The sequence below is a fragment of the Bubalus bubalis genome, chromosome 10 (genome assembly GCF_019923935.1).
Source record: "Bubalus bubalis isolate 160015118507 breed Murrah chromosome 10, NDDB_SH_1, whole genome shotgun sequence".
Classification (NCBI taxonomy): domain Eukaryota; kingdom Metazoa; phylum Chordata; class Mammalia; order Artiodactyla; family Bovidae; genus Bubalus; species Bubalus bubalis.
In genome coordinates this window covers 29,950,965-29,964,936 of record NC_059166.1, presented here as the reverse complement: position 1 = coordinate 29,964,936, position 13,972 = coordinate 29,950,965, and the positions used below count along the sequence as shown (strand labels likewise).

The 13,972-nt window shown below is 41.2% G+C and overlaps 1 protein-coding gene and 1 long non-coding RNA gene across 4 annotated transcripts in view; both read left to right on the top strand.

The window, feature by feature from the left end:
* The window catches only part of PDE7B (phosphodiesterase 7B), a 369,290-nt gene that overhangs the window by 274,148 nt on the left and 81,170 nt on the right, over nucleotides 1-13,972 (top strand). The window lies entirely within an intron of this gene.
* Nucleotides 3,150-12,143, top strand: LOC123327676. The gene is made up of 2 exons (XR_006542321.2): nucleotides 3,150-8,159; nucleotides 8,199-12,143. It is a non-coding gene; the product is annotated as an uncharacterized LOC123327676 (long non-coding RNA).

The following is a 13,972-nucleotide window of genomic DNA, read 5'->3' as shown; positions in this document are numbered from 1 at the left end:
TTGATCTCATCTTGTCCATGTTGTGGTATGCCTGAGTTGTTAGTGTCTGCTTTCCACCTAAAGGGAAACATTTTAAATATAACTTTATAAAAAATGTAAAATAAACCCCTAAGAATATTTTGGGACTTCCTCCAAAAACTTTTAGTTTTACCAGCTGATTCCAATTCTACACCATAAGTACCAAACTCAAGTGATTTTTTTTTAATGTAATTTACCTTAATTTTGAGTCAAATTATCCAAGAATAGGCACAGACCCATTTTCCTCAAGTGCCTTCAGTTCTGTAAACTCTCCCAAGAATCTCATCTAGGACTTACACACACACACACACAAAAAATATATATATATATATACAGGTAAAACTATCACCATAACCTCTCTTCCCTGTGTCTGCATCCCTGCAGCCTTCCTCCTATAAGACTTCTTGAGAACCACATGGCTGCCATTCCCTGTCCAGCGTGTCCATGATAGCTTACCCTCTACCACCCACCTCAGCTATGCCTTGAATGGCTGAGACATGCACAAGCAAAAACATGCACTAAGTAGTAAGATCCATGTACTTCTCCCATTAGCCACAACCCCAACCTGTCACAATAGGACAGGAGACATCAGAACTCATATCTAAAATAACTGCCCTTCGATCAGAACACAGCTTCTAGGTATTAAAACAGAACTCGAACAGAGATGGGCAAACAATAGCTAATGTACCAAATCTGTGTCACTACCCTGCCTGTTTTGTCAACAAGATTTTACTAGAATACAACCATGCCCATCCATTTATATGTTGTCTACAGCTGTTTTCACCCTACATGGCAGAGCAGTTGTAACAAAGACCATGACCCCTTACAGAAAAAAAAGTTACCAACCTTTAAGTTAGATTTTTTAATTGAGGTAAAGGAGTTTATGATATCTCTATAGATAAATTCAATACAGCCTATTCTCCTTTGTTAACAACATTTTTTTCTTTTCATTCTCTGGTGCCATGACTTTAAGAATGGACTCACATTAACCAAATTTACATGCAGTAGGAGGATAAGCCAAAGTGAAACTCTCTTGCTGATCCAGATTTTAAACTCCACAAGTATAATTTCTAAATGCACAAATATTCTTCTTCAAGAGGTACTCCTTTCCCCATATTCTTTGAGGGCAGAGTACTATGGTAATCATTTACCTGTCATCTATGTATAAGGTGACAATATATACCTGCTTTGCCTGCAATAGCCCTAATTTGTACCTGTTGTCTAGGCATACTTATTAATAATGCTACCTTTCAAATACCATAATATCCATGCTTGGACAATAAATTACGATGCCAATGGATTATATGGTTTTTCCTTCAAAAAGAGAACTCCAAGCCAACACCCCTCCTATGTTACCTACAATTTGAGAGTAAAGATCAGAAAATCCTCCTCATAAGAAATTCACCCAGATCAATAGACATGTGAGATAAAATTACTTGTTAATAGCCAATTTCATTTCCTGTTTATATTTTATACCATTTAGAAAAGAGGCATCTATATGAATTTCTCAAAGCTACTGTGGATCAGTAGCAGGAAACTGGTTTCAGCACCATTGTGTGGGAATCGGGAATCACAGACTTTAAAAGACTCCTCTTTACATCTAAGTATGGAGGGACAGAACGGAATGAGAAAAAAGGTGACAATAATTGTTATTCCACTTGAGGTTCTAAAACAGAGGACTGAAAGGAAGCAGAAGGGTAAGGAATGTAATTTCTCACATTATCCCCAGGCTGATTTCCGACATACTAATTTCATTTACTGACTTTGTTTGGGGGAAAACAAGAGAGGAGAAAATGTAGAAAAGAGTGTTCAGAGAGACAGGTGGCCACAGAGGTGAACGTCACAGAAGCAATTACAGTTTTATGCAGAGCAGGTGGCTTCTGCGACCCTTGTTGCATCTCTGTCTCCTGGCTTAATATAATCAGGAGCCTGAATAGATAATAACTAGGTGGATATGTTCCCGTGGCAACCATTTCAGAGCAACACGATGTGATTTCCATGTGGGCTCAGCAAAGGAAGTGACATAGCAAGCAAACATGCTCAGTGACTGTGGAGCTGGAGGGGAAGAAGGGGCATCAGCTGGAGGTTTTAGGACACTAGCTATCAGTTGCCACAGAGAACCTGGAGCTTCAGACCAGCCCTGGGGCTGTGCAGTAATAAGTTAATTGGCTAATTGGCTTTTCCTATCAGTTAGTTTGTTAATCTTGATATTTAAAGTTATATTCCTCCAGACCTGCCTCTCCACGCGGGGCAATTTTAGCTGTACAAGCATGAGGTAATTTTAGTAGAGCTACCAAGATATTTTCCTTTGATTATAATTTCCAAAATAGAATATTTGCAAACATATTTATATTAACCTTTATAAGTGACCCAGAGACCCAAATGCTTTATCAAAATCTTCCATCTAAACATATTACACCCTGCAGAAATATAAAATACATTCACATAAGGACTGTCAACCAAAAGCTACCCTGCATGTTACAAATCTGGTGCTAAATGATATTCCCATCTAAAAGAGGGGGGTCAATTTGATTATAAATTCCATTTTCTAAGAGAGATTTCCTAGCAGATGGTGACAGCCTTTCAGTAAACTTCTGAAAGATAACTTTTTTCCCATTTTTTTTTTTTAACTTGAATCTGCCTGCAATGCAGTAAAACTGGGTTCAATCCCTGGTTTGGGAAGATCCCCTGGAGGAGAGCAGGGCAACCCACTCCAGTATTCCTCCCTGGAGAAGCCCACGGACAGAGGAGCCTGGCGAGCCACAGACCATGGGGTCGCAAAGAGTGAGACACAACTTAGCAACTAAGTGCAGCACAGCACACAGTTGATTTACAATGTGTTAGTTTCAGGTGTACAACACAGCAACTCAGCTATATATATTTTTTCCTTCAGCTTCTCTACCCTCAGAGGTTATTACAAAATATTGAGTATAGTTCCCTGTGCTGTACAGAAGGTTCTTGTTGGAGATCTCTATATATGCATACCTGCTCAGTCGTGTCCAACTCTTTGCGACCCTATGCACTATAGCCTGCCAGTCTCCTCTGTCCATGGAATTTTCCAGGCAAGAATACTGGAGCGAGTTGCCATTTCCTCCCCCAGGGGATCTTCCAGACCCAAGGATGGAATCTGCGTCTCTTATGTCTCCTGCATTGGTGTGCAGATTCTTTACCCATGAATCCCATGAACAGAGGAGCCTGGTAGGGTACAGTCCATGGGGTCACAAAGAGTCAGACACGACTAAGGGACTAAGCACGCTCGCACATAGTGATTTTAACCAACAATACTGTATTATATGCTTCAAAATTGCCAAGAGACTAGGTCTGAACCCTTATCACCACAAAAAAAGAAGACTAGGGGAAGGAATAGAGGTGTTAGCTATCACTATGGTAGTAATCATACTGTAATATATAAAGGTATCAAACCAGCATGTTGTACACCTTAAACTTACACAATGCTCTATGCTGTTATGTCTCAATTTTCTAAAAATAAAAGAAAAATTTAAAAAACAAAAAATAGGAACTTCCCTGGTGGTCCAGTGGTTAAAACTCCATGCTTCCACTGCAAGAGGCACAGGTTCGATCCCTGGTCAGGGAACAGTCATTCCAAATGCCACATGGCAGCCAAAAAAATTAAAAACAGAAAATAAAATAGAAACATTCTTTTAAAAAGTGTTACTGTGATTTGAAAGAAGTCATGCTCAGAGCATGATACCCCACCAGTCCTGAACCCCAGCCCCAAGCTCTCCAAACAGAGTAGGAAGGCGCTAGTTGGAACCAGTTCAGACTTTTCCAATGCCAAGGTAACACCCCACAATTTCAGAGTTCAATATTTGCCTTCCTCTGGAAGAAAGGCAAGGCACTGTTTGTGGTTGTGGTGCCTGCTGACTCACCTGGAACATACTCCATGAGGGACACTCAGGGTTTCTGGCTGCAGACTCCCAGCACTTCAGATGCGGAAGGGCCAGACCCATAAGATGGTTAGCCACCAAAATGCCACTGCATCGCAGAAGACAGAGTTGATGGTGTCCGCCTTGTTTCCCTCGTTCCCTGTCACTATTCATCACTGGCCATTGGTAGATTGCCTCCTAAGGTAAGCAGTGTGCCAGGCACCAAAGGTACAAAGATACAGGAGACATAGCCACTGGCTTCAAAGAATTTACAGAGATGTGAAAGTGAAAGTGAAAGTCGCTCAGTCGTGTCTGACTCTTTGTGACCCCATGGACTGCGTGGAATTCTCCAGGCCAGAATACTGGAGTGGGTAGCCTTTCCCTTCTCCAGGGGATCTTCCCGATCCAGGCAGTCGGATTCTTTACCAACTGAGCTACCAAGGAAGTCCTTTTACAGAGACATAAGCAAGTATACATTTTGATGTGATGTAATACATCTAATAATAATACATGAGTATAGAACAAAAGTGAGCTTCCCAGGTGGCTTAGTGGTAAAGAACCTGTCTGCCAATGCAGGAGACTCAAGAGACAAGGATTCGATCCTTGGGTCGGGAAGGTCCCCTAGAGAAGGAAATGGCAACTCACTCCAGTATTCTTGCCTGGAAAATCCCATGGACAATGGAGCCTGGAGGGCTACAGTCCACGGGGTTGCAAAGAGTTGGACACGACTGACGTGTAAACAAGATTCTGAGGAGAGAGGAATAAACTTTGGGGAAGTGAGAGAAAGGAAGAATCAACTCTGGGGAAATGAGAGAAGGCTTTCTGGAGGATCTAAAACCTGAGCAACTCTGAAGCAATAATGATGTGAAGGAAGGCTGCACACGGAGGCCAGGGTTTAGGGCTTCAGAACCTAAGGAACCAGGAAGGAGTCGTCACCCAATCTACTCAACTGGATATACATGTTATTGGAGGATGAGGTATTCAAGTAGGATCCATGCATTATCTCTGACTATCTGGGGAAAGCTATATTCAAAAAGAAACAGTTTTCACCATCTAAAGCCAGAACAGAAAATAGCCCTTGCCTTCTATTAACATGGCCAACATCATTTAACAAATTTATTTTTTATCTGAGTGATAAAAAACAGAAAATTGAATCCATGAGCCCAGTATTTCCTCTGGGCTATTATCCATTCATTCAGCAAACACTCACTCTATGCCAAACAGGCCATGAGGCCAGGGTGCCCTGAACCACACCAGTAACCACAGGGCTGAAACCACCTTTTACATGATGGCTAGCTCCTGTCTCAGATGACAATGGACCAAAGTCTGCCAGATTCACTGAACACAGATATCTTAATAATTCCTTTCTAGCCCACAAGGACTGTGGGGTGGCAGGGTGGCACCTACAGTATCTATCCCAGGCTAAAGATTCTGAGTGTTTAAAAGAAACCTTTAGATATTCCTTTAGCCTCAAAGACCCAACAACATTACTAGATGGCTAAGACAAACACCCATTAAGCCAAAAACCATACAAGGCCGTAAATGAATTAGTTCTCAAATAATTGACATGGACAGTAAATCAAAAACAAGAGAAGGCAAAGATTACTGATGTGCCCTGAGCAGGAGAAGAGGGGTTTATGATCTTGTGCTGAAATCTAAAAGATAAGGCGGAGTGTTGGCTGGTTCAGAAATTGCCTAGAAGTGAAACTGGACTGACACATGGGAGACGTTAAGTCACTGAGTAGGAAGAAGGGCCTAAAAGTAGTAGTGTGTTGACTAGAGAGAAAATGAAAAGGCTTGAAATGCCAAGATAAAGAATTTGAACTTGATTACTAAGGAAAGAGAATCGCTGGAGAACTGTAAGAAAAATGTGGATAAAATAGTGTTTCAGGAAATTAACTCACGTCCATATGTTAGGAGGAACAGTCCCAATGATCCCAAAAGAAATATAGTCAGGCAGCATACGATGATGGCAGTAGAAATGAAGATATAAATCCAGAGATGACATGGAGAAGAGGAGATAAAGCATGCTGGTACTAAAGACCAGGCCTTCCAGGGATTGGTCTGGTCATCTGAAACACCAGAGGTGAAGTCATTGGTGAGGAAAGTGGACAGTGATGGGGGAAAGATGGTGAACTCAGTTGGGACACATTGTTTGCAGAATAGTCCAAGTGGAAATATCCAGTGCAAAGCTGGAAATAAGGGCCTGGAGTGCAGGGGAAAGAAGCCTGTCTTGGACGCTCCACTTGGGAATCACATCCATCCACGAGCCACATGGCCAGGACAGGTATCACAAAATCAACTACTTTGTTCAGATGCTCCTAGCGTGTCAATTTGTAATATTCTTCATTTAGCAAAGCATAAGATGGTGGATGATAAAGCCCACGAGGAAGGAAGTTTCACCAGCAATTTTGTTTCCTCTGTGAGAAACTATTTAGACACCTCAGTTCAGATACTTGCCCCCTATTCCTCCCTCCCCTCAAGGATTCTATTTGGTACAAACGTGGCTTCTTGTGTCAGAGCCCAGAGGGTTTGCTAACTCACCTGAAAACAGCACAGAGAAATGGTAATTTTCTACTGCAGCATTTCCTTGAGTAAAACCCTAACCCACCAGGAGTATTTCTGGCGTAAAGTGGCGTCTTTGGATTTCTGGAGACAGTAAAATATAGAGGGAAGTAGGAGCAAGTCAAGTTTCTTTTGACTGAAGTTTCCCTCTGAGTCACTGAGCTAGAATGACTTGTTTGTTAAATAACATTAAATTCAACCTCCTACCCAGAAGCAGGCACAGGCGATCTCTTATGACTTCATTAGTAAACAAAATGAGGGGTTATGTCCTCTGATTACCAGTCTACCCTCAGAGTTTCAGAAGCTCTGAAAGACTCACCGTGATCCCCATTGAACTACATATATGGGAAAATAGAGTGTTTCCATCCTTAAAATCTTTTGTGTGTTCCCAAACTGAGATCTCAGGGTTAACACACAAGATCAAGATCTTGTTTTCTTTCTAACTAGCAAACTAAATTGCCTTGGGGCACCTGGGTGGTTTATTACTGATAAGTAACCTTAGGAGAGAGGGCAGTGAAACCCATGCCTGAGAAAAGTGGCAGCAATTACAAAGGAAAGTCCCAAGGGAAGGTGGCCAGTGTCACTGAGCCTAACAACGGCCACCACAACAACATTAACCTGGGAGGTGCTTAATCCCTGGCCCAGAAAGCAGGCGGCTGGCACCGGAGCCATCTCATGCAAGGCTCCCCAAGGCTGCAGTCTCCCCAAGCTCGAGAAGCACAGGAGGGCTGCTGTGAGCATAGAAATAAGAGGTCTTCACACCCTTGCAGGCTGCTTCTTTGTAGGGTCTACTGTGGCTGCCCGCCAGAGCCCCATGCACACTGAACCACGGTCAACAGAAGAGACTGATGGAAAGACAATGAACTTTCAAGTCAGACCTGAGTTTAAATCTTACATCTTTTGTGAGCCTGGGAGAGGTATCCAAACTACTTAATGTCCACACAGGTGGAAGGACATTGTAACACCAGCTTCACTGGGACGAGGTGAGAGGTACATGAAATCACTGTGTCTGGCAGTCCATCTGGCTCCTAGTAGGTCCACTGTAAATGTAGTCAGACTTTGGATCTATCTACTGCCTCTGCTGAGTGCACCCCTATACCCGGGCACCTCCTCTCCTAGGAGACATCTACATTTGTCCCTGGGGACCACAGAGGATTGGTTTCAGGAGCCCCATGCATGTGGATACCAAAATCAGCGAATGCTCAAATCCCTTACAATATCCACCCTCCTTATCCATGAGTGCAGAACCCATGGATGTGGAACCCAAGGATATGGAACCCACAGATAGGGAGAGGGGGTCTGTATTCACTGCTCAAGCCCTCATGCAGTATTATGACCTTTATGAAGACTATTTTGGCCCTCCTAAGAAGCTAATTATTCCTACTTCTGTACTCCCACCATATCTTCAAGAAAGTATCCATCACACTGTAACTGCAAACACCTCGAACCTGAATCTCCAGATAGTATATCCTCAAAACAAGCTGAAGTGATCTGGTGCAGCAAGCCTGGCCCTTCCATGGGTATCTGGAAACCACTAACGTAGGTCAATTATGCCATACACATATCAAATGATAATATCATCAACAATAATAATAGCTAAGATGTGTGGAACCTTTAGGTTCTAGATACTGCTTTATATGCTTTGCACAGGTTGACTCATTTAATCCCCACAAGATCCCTATGAAGTAGGTTGACTTATTTAATCCCCACAAGATCCCTATGAAGTAGGTTGACTTATTTAATCCCCACAAGATCCCTATGAAGTAGACACTACTATTTAAAATGAGGAAAAAGTGAAAATGAAAGTGTTAGACACTCAGTTGTGTCCAACTCTTTGCAATCCCATGGACTGTAGCCCACCAGGCTCCTCTGTCCACGGAATTCTTCAGGCAAGCATAGTGAAGTGGGTAGCCATTCCCTTCTCCAGGGGATTTTCCCAACCTGGGTCTCCTGCATTGCAAGCAGATTCTTTACCATCTGAGCTACCAGGAAACTGAAGCTCAAAGAGGGGAAACAACTCTCCCAGGAAATAACTTGTTAGCCAAAAATCAAACCTCAAAAATACAGTGCCAGAGCACAAGTTCTTTATCGTACTGGGCTATAATTCTTCTTTATATATATATGAATTTTAATATTCAAAGGCAGTCGTGTATGCCATATAGTACCTTTAAGTGCCAATTACAATATTAAATATTTTTCTTGCATTATAATCGTTATTTTCTTTTTTATAGTACATTTAAACAATTCCCTTTTTGTTATGAAACTGCTTCAGTATCATTGAACAAATGTTTCTATAACTTAACTGGAAATTTGTATTTATACACCTAAATACTAGGCTTTGCAACTATTCAACTGTTTTTCAATATTCCTACGTTCTGTCAGATGGTGCTGAGTGACAAATTGCTCAGTCCATCACCTGACCTTGTGTGCTTCGATAAGAAAGAGAAGGGTGTGGTGCTGACAGCTGAGGACACTTGTCAACTGTCCCCAAGAAGGAAATGGAATCACTATTGTGACAAATTTAAGTCAGATTTGAGGCTGCCACCGGTTGCTTTAATTATTCTCAAGGGGGAGTTGGTTATTTCCTGTCATGCAAACTGCATCATTGAAAGATAGTTTCTGAAAATGTTTATAATACCCTAAGTAAAAAGAAGCAGGATGCAAATTGCATATCTTATAAGAAGGTCTCAGTTGTGTTTTTAAAAACACACCAGAATTTTAACAGGGATTATTTCTAGATGCTTATTATTTTCCTTTTTCTGTTGTTATGTCACAAGCATGTATTCCTTTCATATTCAGGGCAAAAAAAATTATTAAAAAGAAAAAAAACTCAATGTTGACCAGAAATAGAGCATGTACCTTTTTTTCTAAATAAAGTACTATCAGGATGCAGATAATGAAGTGGCTCCCATGGTCTAGAAAACATTATTTGCTAGGCTTCCTTGGAAATCTGATTGGAAGTTATGAGATTGGGAGATTATGGAAGCCATGTGTGGTACTTCGCAATGATGGCTTGTCCTTTAAAAATGAAGTTTATTCCAAAGAACATGAAACCAAACTTCCAATTCACATTTAAACAGCATTTTGCATATATAAGCTTTTAAATGAAGGCACTCGAGATCTTTCAGCCCCATTTCTCAGTTTTACAAGCAAAAAACCAGCAGACAAAAAAGAGAGGCCCAGTGACTCACTCCATGATAATCAAAGAGTTAAGATTCAGGATTCAGGCCTTTTGACATTGTTTTTCCATGCAGTCACACAACCGTTCCTTATTTAAACATTCCCTTAAAGATATAGAACAAATTTAACCACTTGCGATGAGACAAAAAATTAAAGCTTCCCCCTGAAGGTGGTGGGACCTAGCTGCCTTGGTTTGGATTCTAGCAGTAGCAACTGCCCAGACCTCTCTGTTCTCCAACTTCCTGGGCTGGAAAAGGATTGAAGAGTGCAGACCTCATAGGGTTATTGTGAAAGATAATGAGTAAATGTGTATAAAGCACTCACACAGTACCCACCACAGTACAGACCCTCAATAAAAGTAGGCTTTTATTATTGCTGTTATTCATATTCCTATTTCTCTGTGACCACATGTAGAAATGCTTGAGAAGAATCTGTAATACATAAACACATTTGACTTATATTGAAGAGAGTGATTTATTAACCGTTCACAGTTTTTCATTCTTTTACATATTTGTTTTTTTTTCAAGTTGCAATTTATTTAATTTCTAATAATTTTTAAAAAATTCTGGAGACCACTTTAGGGGGGTGGCTGTGCTAGGCAGCATTCACTTTTTCATTCTTTCAGCAAATATTTATTGAGCTCCCCAGCAATGTCAGACCCATCTGTTTCCCAAGTATTGTTGTAAATAAAGTGGTAGAGAGAAAATGGTAGCTGGAAACATGGGGTTGGACGTTCCTTTTGTTTTGTTTTTGCTAGACATTTAAGCATGATGAAATTATGGTGAGAATGATCTGGTTGAGAAAGAACAATGGAATATATGAGAGAAAGTTCCTAACTGGGAGTTGTTGGAGAGGGGGAGTTTTCCCCTCTATCCCTCTTGACTTCTTGTGGCTGGACTAATAATAACATGGACATAAGACAGATGAACAGGAGAAAAAGAAACAAATTTTAGTTCATGGGCTTGCCAGACAATTAGAAATGGAACCAACGAAGTGGCCAAAGAAGGCTACTTTTATACTTTTTATACAAAATATGTCTGTGAGGAATTGATAGGGTGAAGAAAGCTAGGTTTGAGGTGCCCAGTTAGGTGAAGAATCTGAACAGAGTTTGGGCTTGTAAACTAAGGAAGGACCAAGGTTTACTCATGCAGGTTTCTCGGCCCAAATTCCCGTCTCCAGTGATAAGTGTGCCTTTCTACCTCCAGATACAGGGAGCACCGCTTTCCCGTGAAAGATTGGTTTCCCGCTTTCATGGACACAGAGAGGAAAATCAGAGCATCTCTCTTACATTGGCCGTTTCCTAAGTAACTTTAATTCGAAATAAGCAATATGCCACTGAGGCACATTTGGGGGCGACCTGCCCAGGGCCCCAACAGAGCAAAATGTCCTAGAAAGGTAATAGAGGGATTTAGAAAAAGAGGCAGCTTGTCTAATAGAACAGAGAGAGAATGAAACAAAGAATGGCTGCAGAGTCGGAAGTTTTATAGGTTTTATAGCAAAATAGTAAGGAATTTCCCACCAAGTGACTTTCAGTCTCTCCATGAAGTAGGAAGCAAGGTGGAGGGTGGTAGAGACAGGTCACTAGAAGACCCTTAACAGCCATGCATTTATGGCCCAGAGAGATAATTCTGTGTGCCACCTGGCCACCTGCCCTCAGCAACTGTGGTCCCAAAGCTGTGATGCCACCAAAAGGGAAATTAATCCCAGCGACCACATGTTCGCCTGGCCCTACCTTGGACAGCTTAGTCTATGTCATTGCTTCCCTTTTTCTCATGGTGTGGATTCTTATGGATAAGCTTGCCCCCATTCCTGCCCCACCCCCGACTCTCCCATATCTCTACACAGTGCAAAACTGAAAACAAAGAAAATTATAATCTCCTGTCAAAGACTCCTCTCCCTTGCTTGGGTTTATTTGTGCTCTGTGAGTAATACAATCTGGAAGGAAAATCCAGCCGTGAAAACAAGTTTTACTTCTGTTTTGTGCACCCAGCCCACAACCACCCACAGGAACCAATGCATCACAGGAGGACAGCAGTGGCCACAGTTAGTTTGCTTCTAGGCAGGGGCTGGAAGGTGTTCCCTCCTGGCTCTTTTTCCCCCAATGGCTGTGGATCCTAAGGCAATGTGAAGATTTCTAGCACCTTCTCTCTCAAGAGTCACCAAGAAGTAGTCAAGTAAACGAACTTAACCTTAGCATAGATTGCAACCCCTAGTACCCCCTTTCCCTCTCTTGCCTACCACTTTTTGACAATCTTTGCCAAGTGAAAAAATAAAGTCCCCCATCTCCTGTCTTCTTCTTTTCTCATTCTTTCATTTTGTGTCTTACTCGATTTGCTTTATTTTCTATTTTGGAGATAATTCTTGGTAAACACCAGGAAGCAAAAAGTCCACCCAAAAAACCTTCTCCTTGGAAGACCTGGAGTAAGTCTCTTTAAAAAAAAAAAAGAAAAGAAAAGATAAACTAGATTAAGCATGTATTGAGAATATAAAGAGTGCCAGGATGTGAGCTATAGGAGATAAAAGATAAACAAAACATTTGTGGGAAGGCTGGCACACAATTCAGACAAACACAGATAAATTAACACCAGATAAACTGACAGGTGCCAAGGAGGCTCTCATAGAGAAAGCATTGGACTTTCTGGTGAAGGACCTCATGGGGAAGTTGGCACTGGTACTTGGACAGTGGTTGGATTTTTATAAGTGGACATTTTTTTTAAAGTACATTCAAAATAAAGACCAGGAGTGGGGAAAGGCTAGGTTCATTTGAAAGGTGAATGTCTTCAAATCCTAGAGTGAATGTATAGTGTTGAAGGGAGGGAATTGCACAGTTGAAGAACATGTAATTAGAATTAATGTAAAATTAGGCTGAACTTTTACTGAACCATGGGGATTGGTTAGAACTAGACCAAAGGCTATCTTGAATACTACTTTGTCATTAACTCTGTAAAAAAAAATAATAATAATAAAATGGAGAGTCACTGAAAGTCCGTGTGCAAAGAAAAACACGTTTTCTCCTTCCTTGTACCTTGGACAGCAAGTGGTTTCTTCTTCTTAATATTAAAACTGAATTACAATGAAATGGCCAGTGATTCCTGGCTGTACAGTGAAAATGCATTCTCTACCACTTTAGAACCTTTAGTCCAATCTTCTATAACTAACAGCAAGACTTCTTTAAAGATAGCCTTATAAAAACAGCATATATTGCTTTTGATGTCCAATTCTATTTTAAACTGTTACATAGAAAGTACAGGATCTCAATCCAATATCAATATAAAATGTATCATTGTAACTCTAAAATTAGCTGATGTTTATTGAAAGCATTCTATGTGCTGAGCACTTTTTATGTACAGCTCTATTTATCCCTCTTGACACAGTTGTAGGTTCTGTTAATTATTTATATCTTCAGTTGGCATAAGAGGTGGTGGAAGCACCGAGAAGAGTCAGAAGTCCACAAAGCTGTGTGGGACACAGTCAAGTTGTAAAGCCACACAGTAGATTCGAAGGATGATCCCCCTGTAACTCTCTGGTGGAAGGCTTCCCACCACCCTCCCTGATAAGGATGGCATCCTCCTTAGGCAGGTCTCCAGACACACTCAGCCTGCTGGGATCCTCTTTTTCATCGACTTATTCACTCAACTGGCTTCCCAGGTGGCAGAGTGGTAAAGAATCCATATGCCAAATCAGGAGACACAGGAGATGCAGGTTTGATCCCCGGGTCAGGAAGATCCCCTGAAGTAGGAAATGGCAACCCACTCCAGTCTTCTTGCCTGGGAAATCCCATGGACAGAGGAGCGTAGCAGGCTGCAGTCCATGGGGTAGCGAAAGAGTCAGACAGGACTGAGCACGCACATTCACTCAATAGTTATTTATTGAGCACCTATTATGTGTCAGGCACTGTTCTGATGGCTTAGCTCCAACAGTGGAAATGAAACAAACAACAAACTTTCTTCTCTTAAAGAAAGTCTTAGAGCATTTTCTCTATCACATTTATTTTTCCTAGGTCTCATTAGGTTTCCAAAATGTCAACACTACTCTTGATACCACTGCCAAAGCATCTTTATCTTCATATAAAAAATTATTTTCAGAGACAAATAAGTGATAATACCTCTGAGGAAATTATTTAAAAGATAAGGATTGATTAATATATCAAAAGACAAGCATACTCTAGCCAGTTGAATATTCTCTTAATTGGGACTTGCCAAACACAGATAACCTGTTTTGAAAGAATTATAACAACCAAAATCTCCTAACATATAAGCTATTTGGGCATAACTTGGTTTTTCTTTAGTGACTTATGATCTCTCAGAATCTTAGAAGGCGTC